Source organism: Stegodyphus dumicola, chromosome 1, assembly GCF_044657685.1.
Source record: "Stegodyphus dumicola isolate Sdum_Otavi_A_Nest chromosome 1, ASM4465768v1".
NCBI classification, from domain to species: Eukaryota; Metazoa; Arthropoda; class Arachnida; order Araneae; family Eresidae; genus Stegodyphus; species Stegodyphus dumicola.
The window spans coordinates 212,624,094-212,638,624 of NC_140768.1; the positions used below are offsets into that span (position 1 = coordinate 212,624,094).

The 14,531-nt window shown below is 30.9% G+C and overlaps 1 protein-coding gene across 3 annotated transcripts in view; it reads left to right on the forward strand.

The window, feature by feature from the left end:
* The first annotated feature begins 664 nt into the window (after nucleotides 1-664).
* The window catches only part of LOC118196992 (uncharacterized), a 443,070-nt gene continuing 429,203 nt past the window's right edge, over nucleotides 665-14,531 (forward strand). The window contains exon 1 of one of the 3 annotated variants that reach the window (XM_085825207.1): nucleotides 665-1,520. The gene's annotated coding sequence lies outside the window, so the exon portion shown is untranslated. The remainder of the gene's footprint in view (nucleotides 1,521-14,531) is intronic. The other 2 variants (XM_085825216.1, XM_085825217.1) reach the window with 2 other exon arrangements.

Consider the following 14,531-nt stretch of genomic DNA (forward strand, 5'->3'; position numbering starts at 1 on the left):
TCTGGAATGGTACACCAAACTGCTTAGGTTTATGTTTCTTAACATAATGGAATAATGTATTAAATAGCTCATATTTATATTTCATAACATTGATGGAATGGTAAACCAAATGGCACGTGTTTATATTGCATAATATTAATGATACATTATTGAGTTATAGATACGTTGACCTTTGTTTGCCCTGTGCAAGAACAATTTTATAAATACGAATCTCCGAAATTCAGATAGGGTATATCGGCATGAGGATAGTTCTTTCCATTTTCAATCGCATTACTATTTATTTCATAGATATTGCTTGTGATCCAATAAAAAGATAGTTATAAATAAGGCTTCGTTATACCTGCATTTAGAAAACTTCGAGAAAGTATCAGAAACACATATAATGGCATAAAACCTAGAGTACAAAGTATTAGAAGACATGCTCAAATAATATCAGGCAGCGAAGAAAAACAAACATTTAAAAAACTAGTGCGCATTTGCACGCTTGGCTGGCTGTACCTCGGTGCGACGCAAACAAAATATTTATTAACTTCCACGGAAAGCGCCAATTTTTGGCGACGTCTATAGCTCTCAGCTGCCATACCTGAAAATTTTCTTGGCGATCTCGAGATGGGAGCAACCCTAGAGCGGGACCTCAGGTAGGACTTTTTCCACCACTATAGCTACGTAGTAGTGTGGATACCTCCGTCGGTACTCAGACGCGTATCCAGCCCCAAGCTTGCATGACGACAGCCATCTTGGACTACCAAGCGTGACGTCGTTTGTGACGTCACACTCCGAAGAACAGCGCTCATCCAAGGATTGACCTTTTATTGACAGTGCCCCAACCACTCCCTCAACTGTTGAGTGATTTTTCGAGATCGCAAGGAGAGGGGAAAGGGGGAGAAAAATCAAACCCAAAACAAACCTGTGATTTTGTTTATCCAACTTTTTAATCTGAAGAGTTCTAAATATATTTTTCTGGCTGAAACAACTGAATATTTATACTCCGGTGTGAAAATTCGTGCAAAATACAACTAAGAAAACAAAAAGAAAAAATATCTTTAAGCGAAGTATGTACTTGGATTACTTGCTAATCAGTCTTCAGAGAAATTTTTAAAAATGCCAATAAAAAACGTATATGCTATAACATTCTAAGAAGTTTACCTTTAAAAAAAATTCAAAGAACTGTGTACAATTTGGAACTTTGTTATCGTAAGCGTAATAGCCCTTTAAAACTAAACAGTTCTACATGTTTGTTGGAGTGTGGAGTGGAAAAAAGTATTAACACTTTTTTGTGGTACTTTATTTGTGTATAGAAAATGTATTAAAAACACGTGTTGCTACAATAACAGAATAGGCGAGTGATTCCATTAACATTCAACAAGTGTGAAGTTGGATTATCAAGAGTGAAGCAAAGTGTGACCACTGGTCAGCAGGTGTTATGCTATTGTTGTGCTTACCCACGTGTAGTGACCTGCGATCCGTGGATTCCTAGGAAAATGAAGGATACGCCCTCTCACCTTGTGGTGCACAAAACAGTGAGTTCTTTTATTTATTTATTTTTAAATATTATTTCTAGCCTTTAGCTCATCTTATTTAAGGATCTCAAATCTTTTTTCAATCAACACGACGTTTCCGTGATTAATGAAATGCAAATCTTAAGTTTATTTTTAAAATTTTCCAAGTATGTTCAAACTTATTTGAAGTGCCATTTCTACTTTTTTTAGGAAAGACTGGTGGGATAACACACAGAAAGTTTCCTTCTATCTTCTCTCTCTCACACAGACACCCGCTCTCTCTCTCTCTCTTTTTTTTTTTTTTTTTTTTTTTTTTTTTTTTAAGTTTAATTTTATGTGGGATCATTTTCGACAATAATACTATTTTTAAATGCATATGAAATTTAAATTCAAAAATTTAAATTTTATATTTTAATTTTTGTTGAAATCAGATGAAGGATGTAAATGTGCATACGAAACTGAGCGGCGGGGGGGGGGGGGAAAGGTTCGTTTTCATTACTCCTGCAACCTTTAAGTAATGGAATTAAGTCTCCAAGTTGAAGCGGAAAAAGTGCCTGATGAAAATGAAAGATATTGCAATTAAAAAAAAAAAAAAAAAAAGGTTTAAGCGAAAAATTAAATAAAAATCTGAAAGTGTTCAGATTTTAACGACCGCCCAAAAAAAGGATTTGTTAAGGTATTTCTACGCTTTCGCTGAGCTCGTATTCTACCAGTTCGCTGTTGCACTCCCTCCTGCTAACCCGTTTCTTTTTGTCTTTTTAGTTTTATTATTAAACATCATTTTTTCGCACTTAACATCATACACACTGCAACACGACAATTACAAAAACATTTCAAAGAAGCATATGTTTAGAATTCCCGATGCAGTGTTATCTGTTGGCATACATTTTTTTTTTTTTTTTTTTTTTTTTTTTTCTTTTACCCCAGTTTTTTCTCGGTTCATCATATGAATGTTCAGTTTCGCAGCAAAATGGTTTGAAAAAAAAAAAATTTTTTTTGGTCTTTTTATTATTAACGTTTTGTGGGTTATCACGTTCTCGGCGGCACATGAAATTCAATTCAGCAGCAAAATCACAAAATATTTAGAATTTCCTATATACAGTCTGGCGCGCTGGAAATAAAGAATTTTTGTTCCGCACAGTGATACAGTGGTTCGCTTTCAAATTAATGCGTTTGTTAAACAAATATTCATTAAAGTTTTACAAAATACGGAATATAAAACTCGAAATTCAGAATTTGGACTTGCAGGTGCGCACGTTCGGGTGGAGGACTACGTTTTTTTAAAATTTGATATCTATAGGTATAGTCGTTTTTTCACAGTACGAGAAATATACATACATTCATGCAAATTCTTCATTATTTAATTTCTTTAAAAATAGTATAGAGTAATATTATTTGGTGGCAAGAATTTGAAACGTGACTCTCCGTTTATTGTGGATGATGCAAAATCCGTTTCGAGACAAATAGCATATTCAAGCTAACGCCCTTTTGGATTAAAAAGGGGGGGGAAAGAAAAAATGCAGCATCTCATGAATAACCACAATTTTATAGCTTTCGGAATCCTCTTAAGATTTTTCACCAGTTTTACGCCACTCATGAACTTCCTCATAGAGCAGCAATATTTTAATTAGGATATATTGCAAATTTTCACAATAATTTGTTAAAATCAGCGACGCTTTTGTTTTGGTTAGTTTATTAACTTTTAATAAACACTTTTAGTAATAATAATAATAATAATTAACACAATCCATCAACGAAGACAGATATTTGAAATCCCAAACAGAGATTTTTGCATATGACAACGCACAGTTAAATCTCTTTTTATATATGGTCTTTATTATATGAATTATTTAAGTTTTAAAGAAGGCACTTACCTCTAAATGAGGGCTTCTTAAACTTTATTCAGTCGCGAAGTTTTTTTCATCACCGAGATTTTTTTCGCGACCCCAGGACCCCTAATTTACGAAAACCCCCATAAGCATTGCGCAAATCCAACGCACGCGTGAGTGAGACTGGCAATTTTTTTCACTTGTACTGTAATATGCTTGCAGTTTTAGGTCATTAACTTTAATTTCAAATTTTAAGACATAGAACAATGTGAAAATTTTAAATAAATAACATACGAAATGACATCGCCATGTACAAAACAAGTAAAATGAACGTTTGTATTATGAAAAGAATGCGTCGAAACGTTTTCGTTTTTTCTTTGTCCGTATTGCCTTATCTTTATCTATATTCGGATATATCGTGTAAAAATATTTGGCAGTTGTACAATTATAATAATAAGTTAAGGAAATATCAAAACTGGTAAAATTTTCGGCGACCCTCTGCTGCAGGTCGCAGTTTAAGAAACTCTGCTCTAAATGATGAATAAGGGGGTTGGAAGACGTTTAGGAAAGTGTTGTAGATGATTTTTCAATACTATTTTTCTCCGTCATTGTAGACTATGCCGGTTCGCAGTTCGGTTAAGCGGACTTTCTTGCCTCTTCTAATCTTCTAATCTTTCTTCTTAATTTTAGCCTTTCTAAATTATTTCGTCAATATACGCTGTGGATTCCATCATGCAAAATTCACACAACTTCTAATGATTCTAACATGGCATATGTCACCTGAGATTTAAATCTCAGGTGATGTCAAGATTATAAATCCGTATTACGAAGCATGCCAAATAAAATCCTGCTTTCATGTGAAATTTTTTAAATGATTTATTAGCACTATATTATATTGAATAAATAACTAGCAATACTGCTAGTATATGATTGCTTTAAGAAATGAAATATCAAGTACATGCCATGAGATATTTTGAAAAGCACGATAATTGCTGAGTAGAAAGAACTATTGAGAATTAAATATTAAAACAATAGAAATAATTTTAGTAAAATTTGGCTCAAGAATGGATTTTAATCTAGGCCGTGAGTTGAGTGCGTCTTGCTAAAATTTGGCCTTCAGCTAATTAACTATTCTTATGCTTTTGTTAAAAGACGCTAATGAGGTAAAAGTTTTGGAAAACTTCTCATTACTCTTAAAAGCTGTTTTGAAGGATACTAGGAATGTGAGTAAGATATAAATAGAAATATAGCAAACAAACTAGTACACTGAAGGAAAAAAAAAAAAAAAAAAAAAAAAAAAAAAAAAAAAAAATCTGAAATGTTTCAGATTTTAAATTACGTCCAAAGGGGCGTTTTTTAACATTTTGTGTGTTACCTTTCTTTATTAAATATCATGTTCCTCGCACTTAAACCATAAGATCCAGTGCAACAGCAATATCGCAAAATAGTTTTAAAACGAGCATATCTTTAGAATTTCCGATACAGAGACTCACGCGCTGGAGATAAAAATGTTTTTTCTGCACAACGTTGCCATTGCTCGCTTTGAAATCCTTGAGTTTGTTAATCAAAAATTCGTCAAAGTTTTAAAAAATAGGAAATCGATCATAAAACAAATTTCAAATTTCAAATTTGGTCTTCCACATGCTCATATTCGTTGGAGGATTACGTTATTCAAAATTCGATGACTCTATGTACCGTTGTTTTATCACAATACGAGAAATATACATACATTTATGCAGATTTTTCATTATTTAATTTCTTCAAATATAATGCAGGACTCTAACATTTTATGGCAACAGTTTGAAAAGTGAACCGACATTTATCCGTCCGACGCAAAATGCCAAAACGAAACTAATAGTCCTTCGGGATTCAAATCCCTTTGGACTAAAAAGTCAGAGTAGTTTTTTTTTTTTTTTTTTTAAAGCATAGAAAACAGCTATGTAGAAGTACTTATTATGGATTGATTTAAAAAAAAAAAAAAAAAAAAACATTTGCAGCTTAAATAAATGTATTTGTATACACTTATATCTCAGAAATATTACGTTATTTAAATGCGTAACTAATAATAATAAATAAAATAACACTTTTCAGTGGGAATTCAAACATGTTTATCAATATTGTTAATGCCTCTGGTGTTTGGTGTATTTAATTATGGCAAAGCACACTAGGGCTATCTGCCTAAAAGGAATGATGCCTTCGTGGAGGACTTTCTAATGGAAACTGGCTCGTATACACGTTACACATGGGGAAAACCACGAAAACGCCCATGCAGCCAGCCCGTTCGCGGGATTCGAACCTCGGACCGAACTACCAGTGTTCAGCGACTTTACCGCTCTATTAATGCCTCTGGACTTTTAAAATACACATGTATGCCCATAAGACCTAACTAGGAAATCTTAAAAGGAATAACATTATTTCACTAAAACCCTTCTTAAAATAACATGGAATTATTATTTAATATGTATAAAAATTATTTTTATGTTTAACATAAGATACGACTTCAAGAATTAAACAAATTTTACTTTGTTAATTTTAATTTCTTTAATCTTTTTAGAATTCTATTTCGAGCATGTATCAATACTTTTGAATTGTGTATCGAAACCCAGGATAATTAAACCGAATCTATTTAGTAAACAGTAATTATTACATTTAAGAGCTTCCAGCTAATTGATTAGAAACATAAAATGCAGGTAAAATTATTATTTCAACATTGTAATGAAGATTTTTCTAACTTTTCATTAATGTAACACTGACGTCAATTACTGTCTCAAAGAGAGTTCTAGAATAGCTTTATTCGAGTTTCTGATTGGGCTTCTATTGCAATTTAGTCCAAGTCGTCACTATAGTGATAATATTCTGCATTCGTTCGTTATTTAAAGCTCGAAAAAAAAAAAAAAAAAAAAAAAAGTGTAAAACTCCTGTCAAAATAGGAATGTCGATTATGAAACATTTTCTAAAAATACATGCAGAGAAAATAAACAGCGTTAAAAAAAGTTCAAGCAGAATGCTTCTTTCATTGATGTAATACAAATCTGGAAGAAATTCATAGGGCTTAGTAGTTTTATACCTGCTGCTTATCTTGAAAATAATACAACGAAGTGTTACGTTATCTTTAAGCTAATATTCAGCGAATATATTCCACTATTCATTTTGATTACGGACTAGCATTATAGAACTCAAAGTTCAAATAAATTTTAATCAAATAAATAAAATTTTAAGCTTGTGATAATTCAAGTGACCTTAAGTAATTGGGTTCTTTTTAAGTATTTTCGCTCGCAACTGTTTACCAAGATTCCCATTTTACATTGAGGAATGTGTATTTCCGTTGCATAGGATCTTAAGTGTTTTTTATTCATATGTTAACATTATTTATGATTACATGATATAACATGATGTTACATGATACGTAATTTTTAAAAATTTTGTTTATTTTAATCATTATAGGAGTAAAAGATACAAATATCATCTAATTGAACTAATATCTAAAAAGAGCAGCTTAAAAAGACTAGACAGAATGCAAGAGAAATCTGGCATTGCAGTTAAGACGTTTAAAATAAGACAAAATAATATTTGATTCAATTCCCTTATTGCAACTTTTCAGTTTCAACCATTATTTAGGCTTAATGCATTTTAGTTTCGATCGTCTTTATTGATTTAAACGAAACACCTCCTATCACGTAAAGTGAATGAAAGAATAAAATTTTCCGTAAGTTCAACAGGGTTTTCTCACTAATCTAAAAGAAAAGAAGATAAAACAATTTTAAATTGAAAGAAATTAAGTAACATTTTCCCCCAATTTGATCCAAGGCTCTAGGAATAAGATATCGGAGATTCTGAAAAAATCATTTTATTTTCGAATGAGGTTCTGGAGAATATCACAAATAGCAGAACATCCTTTAGAACATAAAAAGCAGCGAATGAGAGGGGGTGATCCATGAGGATGTTCCAGAAAAATTTGAATGCGATAGAATTTCAAAATGTTTCACATTTAAAGCATTTCATTACGCTGTGGATTCCTCTTTAAGTGCCACAGATATGTTCAGTTTAGCTGTGCTAAAATTTAAGCAAGCAAATTTTATTTTAATTAAATCCAAATCAATTACATTAGAAATAAAAAAAAAAAAAAACAGGTTAAATTCTAATTATAAAATTAAATTTCCGTTTAACTTTATTTTCTTACAATTGCCCTAAACAAAAATATAGCTACACAGTACATTGTTTGGATCATTGCAAATATTTTGTATGTTGATGTCCTGTAGTTGATTGCATATAAAATCTCAGAAAAATAAAATCATCTGTGCTGTTTCACAAAACTAAATACGTGTTTAGCACCTCTTATCTTAAAAAGAAATTTGATTATAACATAAAAAGTAATTTTATAATTTTTATAATAACTTAAAGGGGAGAATAATGATTGCTATTTCACTTAATGATTATTTATTTTAGATATCCTACTGAAGATAAGCATAAAAGACTATGTAATTTAATGCAGAATGCTTGCGTAAGTCTTAAAAGCAACTTAAGAAGAATACGCTGAACGTTCATTTCCTGCTCTAAAATTAAACCTTTTGTTACAGATTTCATTATTTATGCAAATTTAAAAAGTTAATCAAGTAATGATAACAAACTTTTTTTAATAATAAATAATCATTAAATTTCTGTTGATTTAAAACTAAAATTTGTAACTAATTTAGAATTATTTCGTTGAAGGGTAGAAATTAAAATCTCACATGAAAATGCAGGAAAAATATTTCGCTAGCTATATCAAATAAAAATTAAAAGCCATAAAATTAAAAAGAAAAGTCTGAAAGGATTCAGAATTTAACGGTCACCCAAAAGGGTTTGTTAAAGTTTTTTTACGCTATCTCTCAGCTCAGCAACATTTGCTTCGCACTTACGCCATATACAATACAACAACTAAATTGCAAATTTTTAAAAGCAGCATACCCGGCACATGTTTAGAATTCCCGAACAAGTGTTAAGTGTTGATATACATTTTTCTATTTTTTTTTCACTCTTTTCTCAGTTCTTCATATAAATTATTCATTCATTCTCAGTTCTTTATATAAATGTTCAGTTTTCTTAGTAAAATGTCTCGCAAAACTTTTTTTTTTCCTTCTATTTATTGACGTTTTGTGTATTAACTTTATTTATTAAATATCACGATTTTCACACTTACGGCACATAAAATTCAGTTCTACAGCAAAGTCATCAGACATTTATAAACTACATATCTTTAAAATTTTCGATAGACAGTTTCGAGTGTTGGAGATGCAAGTGTTTTATTCCGTACAGTGTTGCCACTGCTCGCTTTCAAATCTTTAAGGCTGCCAATAAAAAATTCATTAACATTTTTACAAACTATGAAATGTGAAGTTCGGAGTTCTAGGTGCGCATATTCGCGTGGATGCCTACTTTATTCAAAATTTGATAGCGCTATATACCCTCGTTTTTTCACAGCGTGAGCAACATAAATTCATACAGATTCTTCATTATTTGATTTCTTTAAAAATAATACGGAGTGATAGTATGTGGTAGCAACAATTTGAAGAGTGATACTTGTATAAGTGATTCAGCTCACCCCTTTCGAGACTAATAGAAAATTTGAGTTAACCCCTCTTTTGGGGTAAAAAATGAATAATTAAAAATATACATTTGTTTTAAGTAATGGTGAAATTAAAAAAATAAGAAAAAATTTTCAAAAAAATCGGATGTTTTATCATCCGAAAGAAAATCAGTTTACAAGACCGTTATCCTTTAAAATGATTGCAAATACTACCTAAGTGTTCTGGAAGTATGGAAATGCAAAAGCATAGCTTACAAATAGAAATAAACGTTTGTTAAATTATTTTTTTCCGAACGTTTTTAGTTGTAATTTTTTAGAAAACATGTTATCAGTATTTATGAAACAGTTTGGTGTAGTCATAATTTATCTCTATTAAGTCATTATCTAAATACATTTTTGCTTCACAAATTTTTACTTATTTAACTTGAAGAAGGTAGCCTCAAATGGAAAACATTTGATTAATTAATGAATATGTATACAATAATGTCAAAAAAATTCTGAAAGGTTTCAGATTTTGGAGGTCGGTCTACAGTGTTTGTTAATGTTTTTTATGCTCTCACTGACTTCACAGTCTACAAGCCTTCTGTTATACCACTGACTAATACTAACAACTTTTTTTTTCTTTTGTATTTTAGCTTTATTATTAAACATCATTTTCTTCCCACTTAGCCATATACAATTCAACAGCAAAACTACAAAAAATTTAAAAGCAGCATAGCAGTACAGTTTTAGAATTCCCGAACAAGTGTTGATATACATTTTTCTGTTTTTTGCAGTCTTTTCTCGACTCATCGTATCAAAGTTCTGTTTTCTTACTAAGATGATTTTACAAAACATTTCTTGTCTTTTTATAATTAAAGTTTGTGCGTTTACTTTATTTATTAAATATCACATTCTTGGCGCTTACACCACATAAAATTCGATTCAGCGGGAGAATCCCCAAATATTTAAAAACAGCATATCTTTAGAATTTCCGATAGACCGTCTCGCTCGGAGATAAAAATGATTTCTTTTTTGTAGTGTTGCCATTGCTCGCTTTGAAATCGTTGATTTGCTAGTCAAAAATTTCATAAAGTTTTATACAAAATATGAAACAGTTAATTTAAAAATTCCGAGATTCAGGCTTCCAAGTGCCCATATTCGGGGTGGAGGATTACGTTATTCAAAATTTGATGGCTGTAGGTACCGTCGCTTATTCACAATGCGAGAAACATACATACATTCATGCAGATTCTCCATTATTTAATTTCTTTAATCATAACACAGGGTGATAATATTTGGTGGCAACAATATATAATATAATATTTGGTGGCAACAAGTGATGCATCTTGTGTAGTGATTCAACGCAAAATGCTGTTTCGATGCTAATATCCCATTCGGTCCTTTCGTTTTAGGCTAATGACTGGTGAAAAAACGTGCAATACTGAAATCTTGAAATTAACTTAACTTGAATTTTGATACGTAAATATGAATCGAAGCTTCTAGCGTTTCCTGCTCGTCTACCTAACTTTACTGAACAAAGAAGCAAAATTTATAGTTATTAGAATTTTTTAGAAGAGGAAATAACTTATATCGAGTTACATGATTGCTAATTTTCGTATATCCATCCTTTTTCCCCAAAAAAATAAAGTAGCTTTTTGGTTCACTTATTATTTTATGAGAGTGCTCCTTTTGATTTTAACCTAAAGTGAATTCTTCTGTTTCAAATAATTTCAAACTTTTCTGCAACCATCTTTATCTAATTCAATGAAATTGCCGTTTGCAATCCAGTTGAAAAAAAAAAAAAAAAAAAAAAAAATTGACTAATTTATGAAGTTTGGGTCATTTTTTGTTAATCAATACATGTTAAAAATTGGGTCTGAGTACGACTATAGATAAATAGTATTTGAAAAGAAATGATCATTACAATTACCGAAATCAGAGCTTTTCAGATTGTGCGTCGTGGTACCTGGTGTGTGTGTGTGTGGCTATAGTTTTGCTGAAGACGCTCGGAGAAACTGAGATAATATGTTCATTATGCTATATACACTATGTGTAGTAGCTATGACATTGTTGTATTTGCTTTTCTTTGCTTTAAAATAATATAGTTATATAACACTATTTAATAGCCTGCATCTTAAAATAAAGGTATTGCTATTTGTACTATTGGCTTGCGGTTTTCTCTGAAGAAAGACAGGCAGAGAGTTAGAAGATATTGGAAACCTGAAAGCTTAATTACCGCCTTGGTACAAAAGGTCTTGGTCAAGTACTCAGTATTATAGAAAAACATCGAATTTTCTAACAATTTCCATAAAATCCATTAGCTTAAAAAAAAAAAAAAAAAAAAAAAAAAAAAACTAAGAATGTGGAGGAATGATATGGCCTCGTGGACTCGAAAAAACTGCGGCTTTCGAATTGTCTTCAGTTATACGTAATAAGTGTAATCTGACTTCTGGCTTAAATCATTTGCAAGTACGTTTTAAATTGGAATGGGTGTTTTTAATAACTTCGCTTCAATTTTTAGCCAAAAGTGGGTTAGCCCGAATGGGTTGTTAGTCTCTAAAGGGCTATTTTGCGTTGTCCACTATAAGCGGTTAATCACTTTCCAAATTGCTGTCAATAAATACTATCGGTCTTTATTATCTTTAAAGAAATTAAATAATGAAGAATCTGCATGTATGTATACCTTCCTCGCAATTTGAAAAAACGACAGTACTTAGATCCATTAAATTTTGAATAACGTTGCCTTTCACCCGAATATGTACACCTAGAAGTCCGAATTTTAAATTTCGAGTTTTGTATTTCATATTTTGTAAAACTTTAATGAATTTATGATTAACAAAGTCAACCATTTAAAAGCGAGCAGTGGCAACACTGTTTGGAATATACTTTTATCTCCAGAGCGTGAAACTGTATGTCGGATATTCTAAAAATAAGCTGCTTTTAAATATTTTGTGATTTTGCGATTGAATTGAATTTTATGAGGGTGTAACTATGAAGAACATGATATTTAATAAATAAAGTTAACACACAAGACGTTGATAATAAACAGAAGGAAAAAAAAAGTTTTGCAAGCCATCTTACTAAGAAAACTTGAACATTGATATGATAAACTGAGAAAAGACTGAACATAAGAGAGAAACATATGCCAGCACTTAACACTGCATCTGGAATTCTAAACATATGCCACTTTTAAAACTTTTGTAATTTTGCTGCTGAATTGTGCATGGCGTAATTTAAGAAAATGGTGCTTAATAATAAAGCTAGCAAAGGTGAATGCTACAGCAGACTGGTAGATTACGAGCTCAGCAACAGCATAAAAAACCTGAATAAATTCTTTCGGGCCATTGTTAAAATCTGAACTCTTTCATTTTTTTATATACATTTAATCTCGTTTTGAAATATTTTGGGAAGGTGGTAGAAGGAAACAATGGAGTAGAAAAGGAAATGATTTAGCTCTTGGCATTTTGTTTAAAATCTGCTTCATAACTCCCAATAGACCAGATGTTTGTGATTTTAAAATTAGAGCATTGTTTTTTTTTAATAACCAGATGTATTGATAAATGCCATACTAGGAAATTTGATAAAATCAAATAGTTCAAGAGGAGAAATGTTAAATTGATCCGTAACTAGGATGGAGTGGTAAACGTTTCTGTGTTTCGCATCGTTATGATCTTAATATCGCTTTGGTTATGACACTAGCTATTCTCTACCATTCTCTGCTCAATTATTTTCGAAAGCAATTACTTCTCGCTCATTACCTCCCCATTTATTTTAATGCTTACATTTTTGTTACTGCTTTCCCTATGCATTGAGTGCTACTGAAACTTTGGCTTCACAGCAAATTCTTAGATTTTAAAAATTAGCTAAAAATGTTTAGCAATCTTTTCACTAAGCTAAAAGAGTGAATCTGCGTTTTATTGTTTGTATCTAACTGGTTTTGTTTCCCAATTATTTATCTCAATTGACTGACAGATTATTAATCTCAATTTATTTATTTATTTATTTATTTATTTATTTTTTTGGCAAAGTGATTTCGTTTTGGCAGTGACAGCTTTGTGACAGAGTGTTTATATGTAAAATTAATAATTCGACATTTTTCTTACCGAAGGTATTTTAATTTTGAATTCATAAGTTTTGAATTCTCAAAACAAAAGTCGCAGATACGTGTTTTTAAATTATTACCGATGATATAATGATAATCAATACATCAATTTATCAGCTAATGAAGCACTACGAAGCTGGTAAATATTAAGAGAACTTCAAGGTTTTTGTTTCTTTTGACTCTTTTTTTTATAATCTTCTTCCTTCATTAGAACGAGAAAACTGGGTTAGTAATAATTCTCTGAATTATATGTAAGAGTTTAGTTTGGTTTATGACTAATAATATATTTTTCCTTTAAATTGTAAAATGTTTACTACCTCTAACTTTTACTACTCTTTTACTCCTTAAAGTACAGGAGTAGTGTTGTTAAGAGTCCATTTATTTAATATTAAATATGGTGTTTTTACTAGCCCATCTACAACGAAACACGTTAATAGTTAATCCTTATTTAGTAAACGATAAATTAGGCTATTTTCTGTTTCATAAAGCGAAACCATGTAAGTTTCATTTAGTAACAGACTGAAAAAAAGAGATTTAAATAAATTGTTAAACATTTTAAAACTAAATATTTCAATTTTTTAATATTTATATTTAAATAGACGTAAATATTCTTCACTTGAAAAATTCTTCAATAATTTTAAATATTCTATTATAAGCCTTTGTAGATTTAATTTTCTTTCTAATTAAAACATCTTGTGGAACACTAGAGCTGTAGATAATCGAGATTCAAAATGCTGCTCTAGAACAGCAGTATTGTTTTGTTACATAGCTTTATATATATATATATATTTCTTTTTAAATTACTATTAAATATATAATAATTATATACTTTTATTACATTATTTATTAATTCATTATAACGTTGGTATTAGCTCATTATTGCTTATTATTATTAAGACTATCTAAGAGCATTTATGCGTATACAGGCTGTGATGAATTACAACTATAGGTATGTAATTCGCGAAGCAAAAGATTTCAAAGGCTCTGCCAAACATCAAGTCGTTGCTAGAGTTTAGAAATATGCAGAGTTTAGAAATATGCAGAGTTTAAACATATGCTAGAGTTTAGAAATTGCAAAAGCCGTAATTAGATACTTATATTGCAGGAGCGTAGCTAGAGGGGGGGCAAGGGGGCATCTGTTCCCGGGCGCAGAATCCAAGGGGCGCCAAACTGATGTTACGACATTTTAGAATTTAATGTTTTTCATCCTTGGCAAGCAGTAGGGGGCGCGAAATCTTCAGTTGTCCCTGGGCGCTGAAAACCCTAGCTACGACTCTGTTATATTGCTTTGAACGAAGTAAAACAGACTTTTGCGTGGGGGGGGGAGAAAAGGTAATTACCACTTCAAGGATACATCCTTGAAACTTTTCTACTCACGAATTAACAAACCTTTTGTTTATTTTAATTAATATGGTTATTTATGCATAAATAACTAATTCTTGACGCTCTTACTTGTTCGAAAAAGAATGTCTCTTCGATTCATAAATTTTGAATTTATCTACTGCGTTCTGATATATCTTTTCAAATAGAAGAACCAACCATTTTTAGTCCAA